Here is a 13,472-nt window from a genome sequence, read left to right as displayed (position 1 = left end):
TCTACATTTTGAGAACCAATGGTTTATAACATCTGCCCTCTTTGCCCAGCACTTCTCAGCTATTTAATTTTCATATCTAAAACTGAAAGAATTGAAGAAAAAATTCAAGCCTCAAGTTGCAATATTGAAAGATTCTTTGGGCAAAGTATTGAGTGATGCAAAAAGCATCAAAAGAAGATGGAAAGAATACATAGTCATTGCACCAAAAAGAACTAGTCCACATTCCACCATTTCAGGAGGTAGCATATAAGGAATAACCGATGGTGCTGAAGGGAGAAGTTCAAGCTGCATTGAAAGCATTAGCCAAAAACAAGTCTCAAAGAATAGATGGAATGCCAATTGAAATGTGTCAACAAGCTGATGAAGCACTGAAAGCACTCACTCACCTATGCCAGCAAATTGGAAGACAGCTGCTTAGCCAACTGACTGGAAGAGATCCATATCTGTGTGTGCCCATTCTAAAGAAAGGTGACCCAAACAGGATGCTCAAACTATAGGATAATATCATTGATATCACATCCAAGTAAAATTTTGCTGAAGTTCATCCAACAACAGTTGCAGCAGTACATTGACAGGGAATTACCAGAGGTTCAAGCCAGATTCAGAAGAGGACATGGACAAGGGATACCAGTCCCTTGTTGGATGGATCTTGGTTGAACCAGAAAGATGTTCACTCGTGTTTTATTGACTAAGCCATAACATTCGATTGTGTGGATCAAAACAAACTGGATAACCTGCAGAAGAATAGAAATTGCAGAACACTTCATTGTGCTCATTCAGAACTTGTACTTGGATCAAGAGGCAGTTGTGCTAACAAAACAAGGGAATACTATGTGGTTTAAAATCAGGAAAGTTGTGTGTCAGGGTTGTATCCTCTCACCATACTTACTCAATCTTTATGCTGGGGAAATCATTAGAGAAGCTGGATTATTTAAAGAAGAATTTGACATCAGGATCAGAAGAAAGCTTATTAACAACCTGTGATATGCAGATGATACAACCTTGCTTGCTAATAGTGCGGAGGACTTAAGCACTTACTGATGAAGATCAAAGATTATAGCCTCCAGATTATGACTCATAAAGAAAACCTAATTCCTCACATCTGAACCAACAGGTAACATCATGATCAACGGAGAAAAGGTTGAAGTTGTCCAGGGTTTTGTGTTACATGGCTCCACAATCAATTCTCGTGGAAGCAGCAGACAAATGATCAAAAGACGTGTTGCATTGTATAAATCTGCTGTACAAGACCTCTTCAAAGTATCGAAAAGCAGGGATGTTACTTTGAGGACTAAGGTGTGCCTGAATCAAGCCATGGTATTTTCAATTACTTCATACTCATGAAAGTTGGACATTGAATAAGGAAGAAAAAGAATGAATACATTTGAATTGTGGTGCTCAGAAGAATATCGAAAGTATACATGGACTGCTAAAAGGACAGATTCATCTGTAGTGTAAGAAGGCCAGAGTGCTCCTTAGAGGCAAGGATGACAAAACTTTGTCTGACAGACTTTGGACATATTGTCAGGAGAGACAGTCGCTAGAGAAGACCATCAGGTTTTGTAAAGTGGAGGGACAGCAGCGAAACAGAGGACGGCTTTGATGAGATGGGTTGACAGTGGAACAATTATGAGGATGGTGCAGGCCTGGGCAATATTTTGTTCTGTTGTGCATAATGTAGCTATGGGTTAGCACTGACTTGCTCCATTCTTGAGAGACCCACCACTTCTGGGCCCTCTCATTTCTCATATTGGCATTCCTCATTGTTTGGAAGGTAGCTCTTTGTCCAGGACAGCTGGGAATCCTGGCACTGGAGGTAAGGATTTCCAAGAGGGACAACAGTGAGTCTATAGTTTGTGCTGATCAGAGCAAATCATTGTCATCCTTTGGTAAGCAGGGCTCCTATGGGAAGCACCAGATTGAAAGTTGGAAAAACCACATTTTGGACCTGGTTCAGTTGCTTACCTGCTCTTGAGAGGATCTCTTGAGAAGTGGAATCTCTCATTAACTCACTTACTCATTTATTCATCAGAGCCATTAACAAACATTTATCGAGTTGATGCCCTTGTACCAGAATTCAGACATGAAAAATACCCTGTATGCTCCTAGGGGATTCACAGACTAGTATGAGAGAGGTATCAACTAAGTAATAATTATAATATAGCTATGAGAAATATAGAGAGGCCAGAGGTGCAAAAGATTGGCATTGAGTGCACCCACAGGTGCCTCGGAAGAAAGGCCTGGTGATCTACTTCTGAAACATCAGTCATTGAAAACCCAGGGGAGCACAGTTCTTCTCTGACACACGTGACATTGTCATGAATTAGAGAGACACATGGAAAGCGAGGCCCTTCAGGAAGAGGGCCTGTGCCCTCTGATAGGGGAATGGGAGAAGGCTTCCTGGAAAATTAGACATCCTTGCTGCCCTCATGGAACTTAAAATCTAGTAGCAAAAGGAAGCAGTCGACAACTATATAAGTAAATACGTAGAAGGGGTCTAAGGCTCTGATGGGAGGTGTCAGAAGCCATCAGAACATAACCAGTAAAGTCAGAGAAGATTTAGCTGATAAGCTAGCATTCAAGCTGACATCTGGAGAATCAGTAAAATGATGTAAGTTGTATGTATGCTTGGCTTATCATTGATCCTCAACATTGATCCTCAACAATTATCATTGATCCTCAACTGAAATACGAGAGGAAGGTTAGGGTAGCTGGAGAGCTGGCTAGTGCGGTGTGAGGCCAGAGAAAGTGAAGGCAGATCTCAAGGTCTAAATTTTAGACGCTTGAAGGCCACACTGAGGATTTGAACCTGTAGCCTTGCCTTGGAGCCCAAACCAAACAACAAACCAAATGAATGAATAACAATAACCAAAAGCAAAACAAAACAAAAACTCCATTGCCACAGACAATTCAAATTCATGGTGACTTCATGGGTTTTACAATAGACCTACGTGCCATAGGTTGGTTTGCTTGTTTTTCTTTTTCTTTTTTGAATCATTTTATTGAGAGCTCATATAGACATCATAACATTCCATAGTTCAATCACATCAAGCATTATTGTACAATTATGACCACGGTCAGTTTCAAAACATTTTCTTTCTTCTTGAACTCCTGGATATCTGTTCCCCTTTATCCCTTCCCTCCCCCTCCCCCATTTTTTGCTGTATCTTACACCATCCAATATATCCATTCACATACAATTCTGGTGTCCACTCCTTTCAAGTAGGATTATACAGTTATCAATACTATCAGCTCCCGTTTCCTCCCCTTCCCCACTCCCTCTTCCTGTCCCCTCAGGGAACCATTACTCCTTTTACTGTTTCTGAAGGGATATTTATCTTGGCTTTCATGTGTTGAATTAGCTTAATTATACAAATGAACAAATGCAAGTTTAACATGATTAATGATATAAAACAAACAAAAACCATAATAGCAAGGAGTGGGGATATTAAGAACTAGAGGATAGTTCTATAGAGTTTTGAATGCTGATTTGGGGGAGAAGTAGATCACTAGGCCTTTTCCAGAGGCACTTCTGGGTGGACTGGAACTACCACCCTTTTGGTTAGCAGCCAAGGGTATTAAGTGCTGATGGGCCACCCAGCAACTCAGAACTGTGGGTTTAATTTGCGGAACAGTGGTATATTAAGGTTTGGGCTTTGAGGAGTTCACCATGACAGTAACATGGAGAAGGAAGTGGGTTACAGAGGTAGCTGGTGGGCAGAAGTGGCAGACGAGGGTGGTCAGTTAGGGTGCTATGCCTTGGGGCAGACAATCAAGATCCGGTGATGGAGGTAGACTTAGAGAGAACCATGAAGAATTCTGGGATGACCGGAAGAAAGGCTCTGAACGTTGGCCAGTTCCCCCTCTGTAATCTCCTGCTGACCTGGGAACCTATAGACAGTCATTTGGACTAGCCAGAGTTGGGGTTGAGGTCCTGGAAGCAAACTATGGCCCTGACAAGGGGGGATACAGACAGGGAGGCAAGGCTGACTCACCATCTCCTTTCAGAGCTGAAGTTCAGGCCAGATGCCAGGCGCCTCCGCCTCTGTCGGCTTCTGAAGAGGAATATTGATTTCCACAACTGAGAATATAATTTTGGCACTTTGCTTTCAAGCCTCTCACCTTGCACTGCTCTGACCCTGGGGAGGAATGAGACCACGTCGTCAGAGATCAATGACTGTGAACAGGAAGGAGAGGCGAGAAGGGTTCCTCCACTGCATGTATGCTGTACCACGGTGGTGTCTGAGAGAGTCACTGTCCATTCTATGGATGCAGGGGCTGAGCCATCTCGCATCCACCCTCAGCAATGCTGTTTATTTCCCGTTTTTAAGGAATCTCTAGTATCCATCCTCTAGTTTCAATAATGACCAGCTCATGCACCATCTTGTTTCATCTGTTCCCCCTGCTTCCCCCATTCCTCTTATATTGAAGCAAATCCTAACCTCCTAAAATAACAAACTCACTGCCACCCTGCTTTCTCCAACTCAGAGCAACCCTCCAGGGAAGGGCAAAACTCAAATGCCTTGGGGTTTCTGAGGCTGTCAACCTCGATTGGAGCAGACAGCTTCAGCTTTCTCTCAGGGAGCAGCTGGTGATTTAGAACCACTGACCTTGCAGTTACAAGCCCATGACAGAGCCAACTAAGCCACCAGGGCTCCTTGAGTCATAATTAGTCAACAATGATTTCAGACTTGTGATGTTTCAGAGTAGATATAATTTCATCTATCAATATTTTATTTAGGAAGATTCTCTAAACTATGATGGTTCCTTAATTTTTTAAAAAATGGGCACAATAACACCACTGTAAAATGTGAAAACATTAGCAACAGCACACTACTTTGACCACACTTTAAAAGATTGCCCAAAATGCCACAATAGCATCGAACACTAAAAGCAGGCACATACATTTTCTCTTAATTGTCTCATAAGAAGTTGCTGCTTGCTTTTGTTTGTTCCTGTGAATGAGAACCCACAGGAAGTCCTACGTCACCATTGACTGCTGTGCCTCTCAGATCTCTTGGCCTCTGTAGGTCCCCCCTCATCCTCCCTCTCTCTTGTTGAAATGTTTCCTGGTGATTATTCTGGAAAAGGACCGAGTGGCTTGTCCTGTAGCATTCCCTACACTTCCTCCTCATGGTGACATTCCACTGGCCCTCCTGTCCTTTGTGTTGCCTGTAAATTGATAGCTGGATGTAGATGTCTGATTACATTCACAGGCATGTGCTTTGGCAAGTCCCCTTCATGGGCTGTGCTTGGTTCTTTGGTCAGGAGCCACCCCATGTCTGTGTCGCTACCTCAGCCATGTGGGCAGCCTCAGCAGCTTGCTTAGATCATTCTCACATTGGGCATTGCGACACTGTAACAGATTAATTCTGTCTTCTGTAGTTTTTTCTTTGGTAGAATGTGTCTATCTAGAGAAATATCCTCTCATCAAAGATTTGATCACCTGGAGGCTTAGTGCCAATAGAAAAACTTGATACTTTCCCTTTACATATCCGTTTTCTGAATACTGTGGATTTCTAAAGGTGACTAATGAGTGTGTTGTAAGTATTGTGGATTCAAACACATAAAGCTGTTTTGCAGATGATAGATGCTCAAATGGCCCCATCTTGGGCCAATGGGAATGTTCTCTGGTTGGTTTTTGAGTCCCTTTGACATAATCTTAGCAATCTGTGGGTTTTCTTGCTTTCTGATAGAACAAATACATCAGATTGTTCTGTGCATTTCCTTCTCCAGGCTTGAAATCAACCCTTTCTCCAAGGAGCCCTGGTTTCTTTCAGTGATAAATGGTCCCAGGAGATAACAATCCAGGCCCAAGGATGCTCACTACTTCTGGATAGCTGTTCCTAGGCTTTTGCTGTGTTGAAAACAAGAATATGTGTATCATACCAATAGGTAACTTACTGATCATTTTTACACAAATTCAAGATTACAGGGTTTTTACTTACCATCATACATCTTACATCTGTATTTCCCTTTTCCTGTGTTGAAACCCTCATTTTCAATGATACCAGCCGAATTACTCATTTGATTTATCCTACTTAGCACTCACAGTAGTTCAAGGTTAACAATACCAGCACTTCCAGTACCAATATAACTACAGACAGGTTTGTCTTTCTGTTATTTCTCTTCCAGCTCTTTGTGCCGTAACGTCATATCTTAGTGATGCACAGCTAAATGACTGTTTTAAAGTCATTCTCTCCATGGAACGTCAAACACTGCTTATTTATTTAAGTTGTTTTGCTTCATTTCACTTTCAAATTTTTAGGGAGTGCCCTTTAAAATAAAACATGTCTCAAAAGAAGTTTCTACCACTTCTGCCTTCCTTTTCCTTTCCCTATGCAACCACTAAAAATCATTATGCGTCACAGTTCCATGGTTTATATACACATGTGAACTTCCATTGTTTGTATACACATATGAGTTCCCATTGTTTGTTTACATATATGGGCTTCCATTGTTTGTTTACACGGTTGTTTGTATACACATATGAGCTTCCATTGTTTGTATACATACATGTATGGACTTCCATTGTTTATATACACATATGGACTTCCATTGTTTATATACACATATGGACTTCCATTGTTTATATACACATATGGACTTTCATTGTTTACACAATGGACTTCCAATGTTTACATACACATATGGACTTCCACTGTTTGTATGCACATATGGTTTCTCACTGTTTATATACACATATGGAATTCCACTGTTTATATACACATATACTGTATCTGGCATGTCTGTGTCATTTGTATCTTCCACATGCCCTTTCTTATAAAAATTGCAACATTAAAAAAGTTGCCTTGAGTCCACCTCGTGGAAACCCAACTCAGGGTGACCCATGTCCAAGTAGAACTGTGCTTCATAGGATTTACAATGGCTGACTTTTCATAAATAGATCATCGAGCCTTTCTTCTAAGGTGCATCTGAGTGGATTGAAATTGCCCACTCTTCATTTGAACCACCTAGAAACTCCAACTTGTGGCACAATATATGGTCATGGGAAACCTGGTGGCATAGTACTTAAGCACTCTGCTGCTCACTAGAAGGATGACTGTTTGAACCCATCAGCTTCTCCAAGGGATAAGGATGTAGCAGCTTGCTTCTGTCACGATTATAGACTTGGAAACCCTAGGGAGCAAGTCTACTCTGTCATATAGGGTTTGGTATGAGCTGAAACTGATTCTAAGACAGCTGGTTTATAGTGAAAAATACACATTGTGGTAGCTGAATAATCTGTTGTCAATTTGAGACTATTAAGAGTGAAGGGGTGGAGTTTAGCCTGTCAGTCAGGTGGCAGCTTGATTACCTCATTTGGAGCTGCTAAGGAGATAAATAGCTCACTGGAGGCAAGACACATGCTCACTCCCTGAGAGACAGTCCTGCTGACAAGACACATGGAACTACACTAAGGGTCACGTAAAGACCCCTGCCAGTGCTGAGATGCTTACACTGTCACTGGATCCACAAGACTTTCTACCCATTGGCTGTGATCTTCCTGAATTTGGTGTTACCGTGTGTGTTTCATGATTCTAAAGAGGAATTTATAGATTGGTATCAGACATAAGGGCTAAAATCGGACTTAAGGATTTGATCTGGACGGGGCTGGAATGTTTTCTCAATATAAAGCCCAGTCTTATACACATATGAGTGTCTATGAATTTGTTTCTCTATTCAACCCAGACTAACACACATGTATTTTACTATTTTGATTTACTTATTTTGTATGTGCACCCATGTTTATTGCAACAATATCTACAACAGCAAAAAGATGGCAGCAGTTGAAAACGCCGTCTCTAGAGGAATGGATGCAAAAACAGCTCTGTACAGACACACCACAGAATGCCATGCATCCTCAAAGACAATAATGAGTCCAATGAACACCTCAAGCATGAAATTGACAACATCAGAGGACACTACACTCAGCAAAGTTAGTCCATCCCATAAATAGTTTATGGTATCATTATTATAAAGGAAAAAAGACCAAAAACCCGATTTTCACTCAAAAGGATAAGACTTTAAAGACTAAGACAAGGAGGCTGGGTAGAGTTGTGTGGAAGGACAGAAGAGGGGTGGGAAAGTAAGGAGGGAGGGAGGGTGGGAAAAGACAAACATAAGAACAACATATATGTGGATCTCATGGATTGTCACAGTTTTGGTGAATGGTCTTACAATAATATTTTTCTTTGTATGTCATATTCCACAAAAAAGGGGAAAAATTAAAAAGAGAGAGAACAAAGGATCACAGCCTTAAAAACACTCCTGATTCCTTCCCCATCAGACCTGTACGCAGGTCTGAGTGGCTGTGCAAGGGGAAGAAGTAAAAGTGGAACTGACCTAAATGGTTTTTGTGACACAACAGCTAGTTTCACATTTTGCTTTAATACAGCGAGTGAGCTATCCCAGACGATGAAAAGCCCAACACAAAACAAAAACTTACAATCAAATGCTAGTTGTGCCACTTACTAGTTTTATGACCTTGGGCATGTACCTTAACTTTCAGAGTCTCAGTTTCCACAGCTGTAAAATGGGAGTAATAACACCCACCTTGCTGGGTTGTAAAATTTACAGAGACAGAATAGTGCAAGACGTGGCACATAGTAGGCTCTCTATGTATCTGCTAGTGCAATGTTGTTGTTAGGTGCCATCAAGTCACATCTGACTCATAGTGACCCCATGTGCAAGAGAAACACTGCCTGGTCCTGTGCCACCCTCACAACTGTTGTTATGTTTGAACCCATTGTTGCAGCCATTCCCTCTTTTTCATGGCCCCGCTACTCCACCAAGAATGATGTCCTTCTTCAAGGACTGGTCTCTCCATGGGACTTTCAGTATTCTTCGCCAGCACCATAATTCAAATGCATTGATTCATCTTCAGTCTTCCTCATTCAATGTCCAACTTTCACATGGATATGAGGTGAGTGCAAATACTATGGCTTCAGTCGGGTGTAATAATTTAAGAATGTTGTAGGTATACAAATTAATGGTCACTTTTATTCACTTCACACTCGAGGAGACCCTTGTCATTCCCCATTAAATGTCCTGCAATGACAGTGAGCAAGGATAGATGAGGAATTTGAGAGTCAGTAAATCAGGACTCATTGAGCTAAAATTTTCACACTGGCAAGAACACTGAGATATCTGGATAACTTTCTTGCTTATTTTACAAGGAGAGAAATAGAGACTGAAAGAGATTAAAGACTTGCTCAGAGACACAAATCAGATGAGCCTCGGGATATACACTGAAATGATTTTTTTTTTTCATGATAACTATTCTTTGGAATCCTGGTGGTGTAGTGGACTATGCATTGGGCTGCTAACCACAGGTCAACAGTTCCAGATCACCAGCCATTCTGCAGAAGAAAGATGAGGTTTTCTACTACCAAGAAGAATTATAGTCTGGAAAACCCACAGGGACAGTTCCCTGTCCTATAATATTGCTGAGTCCAAATTGACTGATGTCAAGGAGTTAGTTAACTCTCTGAAGCAGAGCTCCTCTTTTGCTGTCGTGAAAGTCCCTCTGTAAAAGGAAAAACTGGTGAGGAACCGCAGGGGGTCAGGAAAACTAGATCTTGAAGAGCTGCTTCCCTGGATTTGAATGTAAACAAAGTAACCAAGACTGAGCTGATCCTTATTAGAGTGCAAGGGTTCAACCCTTACAAATAGAGATTTTGGTGATAAGGAAGTTCAAGTCAAAGTGCCTCCTCTTAGGGAGCTTTAAAAGAAAACAGCTTGATGTGAGCTGGAGACTTCCAGGAAGATGGCAACTGAGTCACACAAACCAGAGGGACTCCACAGAAATCAGTGCAGGACAGTTACTAAGAGGGAAATTTCACACTGCCAGGTGGCAGGAGGAGCATCAGAAAGATAAGTAAGCACAGATCCACTAGTTTTTGAGGAGCTGGTGGCTTTTGGCTTATCACAGTGGAGGTCAACTAGGGTTTGATCTTAGCCCTGCCACAGGGTTATCAAGGGATTACCAACAAAAAAATCTCCTGGACCAGATGACTTCACAGGAGGATTCTACCAAGCACTCATGGAAAAACTGACACCAATCCTCCACAAACTCTTCCAGAACATAGAAAAAGATTGCAAACTCCTGAACTCCTTTTATGAAGCTAGTATAACTCTGATCCTGAAACCTGGCAAGGATCCCACAAGTATGGAGAACTACAGACCAATATCTCTAATGAACATTGATAGAAAGATCATGAACAACATACTGGCCAATAGAATATAAAAGTATATAAAGCCAATAATTCACCATGACCAAGTGGGATTCATACCAGGGATGCAGGGATGGTTCAACATACGAAAGACAATTAGTGTGATTCTCCACACTGACATGAAAAATTATAAGAACCACATGATAATATCGATAGATACAGAAAAATCATTCGTCAACATACAACACCAATTCCTGTTTAAGACACTCAAGAATATAGAAATGAAAGCAAAATTCATCAAGATTATGCAAGCTGACTGAAGTAGGGAGCTCTGCTTTTCAGGGGCAGGTCTGGGAAAGGGGGAGCAGGTGCCATGTCATGCCATGAGGGTGGCAAGAAGAAGCCCCTGAAGACTCAAGAAGCAGAACAAGGAGATGGACTAGGAAGATGAGGCTTTCAAGCAGAAACAGAAAGAAGAACAAAAGAAACTCGAGGAACTAAACACAAAGGACCCGGGAAGGCCCCCCCTGGCTACAGGTGGAATTAAGAAATATGGAAAAAAGCAAGTTGTTCTTGGTGACAGACAATGATGACCCTTGATTCCTGTGTAAACATCTGGATTTCCTGCCAGAACATTTGCCACTTAAAGTTAGAATGAAGTGTTGTCTTGGAGCCTGCTATACATTTAAGAATAAACCTTTGTATAAAAGAAGAAGAATCGTATAATGCTTAGTTCCTCTCTCAGCCATGTATGTCTTAGCTGTGAGGCCAGAGTGAATCCAGTCCAGAACCCTGCCAGAGCTTCTCTTCAGTCTTTGTGATGCCAAGCATTCTGTACAAGCTATATATGAAAAACCAACAGCCAACGTGGTAGTCAATGGAGAAAAGAAGAACTCAATCCCACTGAAAAAGGCGTCCAGACAAGGATGTCCCTTATCCCTACTCTTTCTTTTTGTCACTCTGATTTAACATCGTACTGGAGATTTTATCTAACAGCATAAGGCAAAGAAAAGACATCAAACGGTATTTGCCTGGGGAAGGAAGACATGAAACTATTTTTATTCGCAGATGATATGATTTTATATATGGAAAATCCAAAAAAGTACACAAGGGGAATACTGGAAGCAATAGAGGTATATAACAGGGTGGCAGGATACAAGATCAACACACAGAAGTCTGTCAGATGAGGCCACAGAAGAGGAAATAATAAAGGTGGTACCCTTCACAATAACCAAGCACAAATTGAAATATCTAGGGATATACTTGATGAAAAGAACAAAATATTTATATGAGGAAAACTACAGAACACTATTACAGGAAACCAAGTGTGATCTTAACAAATGGAAGACTATCCCATGCTCATGGATTGGAAGACTCAATATAGTAAAAATGTCAGTTCTGCCCAAGGCACTATATAAGTTTAATGTAGTCCTGACACAATTACCCTCATCTTTCTTCAAAGAAATGGAAAACTGATTACCAACTTCATATGGAGAGGGAAGAAGCCCAGAATTAGCAAAGAACTCCTCAAGAAGGAGAGCTTGCTTTACCTGACTTTAGCACCTACTATACAGCTACAGTGGTCAAAACCTCATTGTATTGGTATAATGACAGATACTCAGACCAATGGAAAAGAACTGAAAACCCAGAAATAAAATCATCAGCATACAGACAATTGATCTTTGATAAGGGCCCCCAAAATATCAAATGGGAAGCAGAAGCCCTCTTCAACAAGTGGTGGTGGAAAAAGTGGATATCTACATGCAGAAAAACGAAGCAAGACCCTTATCTCACTCCACGCACAAGAATAAACTCAAAGTGGATCACAGACTTTGAGGGAAAACCCCAAACTCTTAGGGCCATCAATAAGAGAATTGGGACCAACCTGAGAACGTTCACATAGGGAATACATAGGCAATCAGAAATAGGGAAGGACACAAATACAGATGAGTCACAAATTGACAAGTAGGATATGCTGAAGATAAAACACCTGTGTACATCGAAAAAATTCACCAAGAGAGCAACAAGAGCGCCTACGAACTGGGAAAACATCATCTGCAATGACACATCAGACAAGGTCTTATTACTAAAATCTACAATACTCTGCTAAATTCCACAATGAAAAAAAAACAACAACACAACAACTAATTGCCCACTGACGAGAGGGGCAAAAGACCTGAACAGAAGTTTCACAAGGACAGCAATCTAAATGACCAATAAACATATGAGAAAATGTTCCTGATCATTAGCCATAAGAGAAATGCAAACTAAAACAATAATGAGATACAGCCTAACACCCTCAAAGATAGCCCAATTCAAAAAAATCAGAAAGCAACAAGTTTTGGAGGGACTGTAGTGAGATAGGAACTCTCATCCACTGCTGGTGGACCTGTAGGTATGTACAGCCACTATGGAAATCGATTTGGTGATATCTAAAACAGATGGATATTGAGCTACCATATAACCCATCAATCTCCCTACTGGAGATTGATATATATATATCCGGAAGAGGCAAGAAAAAAACCATGGCCAGACATCTGTGCTCCAATGTTCTTTGTGGCACAGTTCACAATTGCAATGAGTTGAAAACAACCCAAATTTCCATCAATAGACAAATGGATTTAAAAACCATGGAGCATACATACAATGGAACACTACGCATCCCTAAAAAGCAGTGATAAACACATGAAGCATATCGCTGCACCAGAAGAACTGGAGGCCATTATGCTAACTGAAGTAAGGCAAGTACAAAAGGACAAGTACAACATGAATCTGCTGAGGTAAGCTTTAAAAAAAAATGCAAAAGGGGCATAGGAAAAAGCTACTCTATACAAACATTCCTAGGGTGAGGTCCAGGTAGTATGTCAGGGGCCAGGCCCAATCCAGGGATACATATGGTAGCCAATTAAATAGGAGGGAGAAAAAAGGAAAGAAAAAAAAAGACATGGGTAGCAGGGGAACAGGGCACTAACCCACCCAAGGGGAGGATATTGTTTATATCTCCACAGGGAAAGATGGGCCAGACTTCAACCCAGTGACCCAAGATGTGAATGCAACATGCCGGCATGAAGCAGGGAACCAATAGAGAAGTCTGAGAGGCCAGCCCCAATTTCAACTATGTGGACAGCACCCCCTGCCCCCTGAAGATTTTACTTTAGAGGATATCGCTGAAGTTACAGCTCAGGGAGAGGGACATATCAATGGAGAGGAGGGTGTAGGAGGTCTGGTAGGGCTTGATCAAGGATAATGTAACTGAGAGAAATTACTGAAACCCAAATGAAGGCTGAGCATGATAGT

At 41.3% G+C, this 13,472-nt stretch overlaps 1 pseudogene; it reads left to right on the top strand.

The window, feature by feature from the left end:
* The first annotated feature begins 10,548 nt into the window (after positions 1 to 10,548).
* On the top strand, positions 10,549 to 10,765 carry LOC115873531 (annotated as a pseudogene).
* The last annotated feature ends 2,707 nt before the right edge of the window (positions 10,766 to 13,472 follow it).

The sequence above is a fragment of the Echinops telfairi genome, unplaced genomic scaffold, assembly GCF_000313985.2.
Source record: "Echinops telfairi isolate 266 unplaced genomic scaffold, ASM31398v2 ScPeMD7_7469;HRSCAF=8507_0, whole genome shotgun sequence".
Taxonomy (NCBI): domain Eukaryota; kingdom Metazoa; phylum Chordata; class Mammalia; order Afrosoricida; family Tenrecidae; genus Echinops; species Echinops telfairi.
Note: the sequence above shows the minus strand (reverse complement) of the source record. Positions and strands in the feature narration are given on the sequence as shown.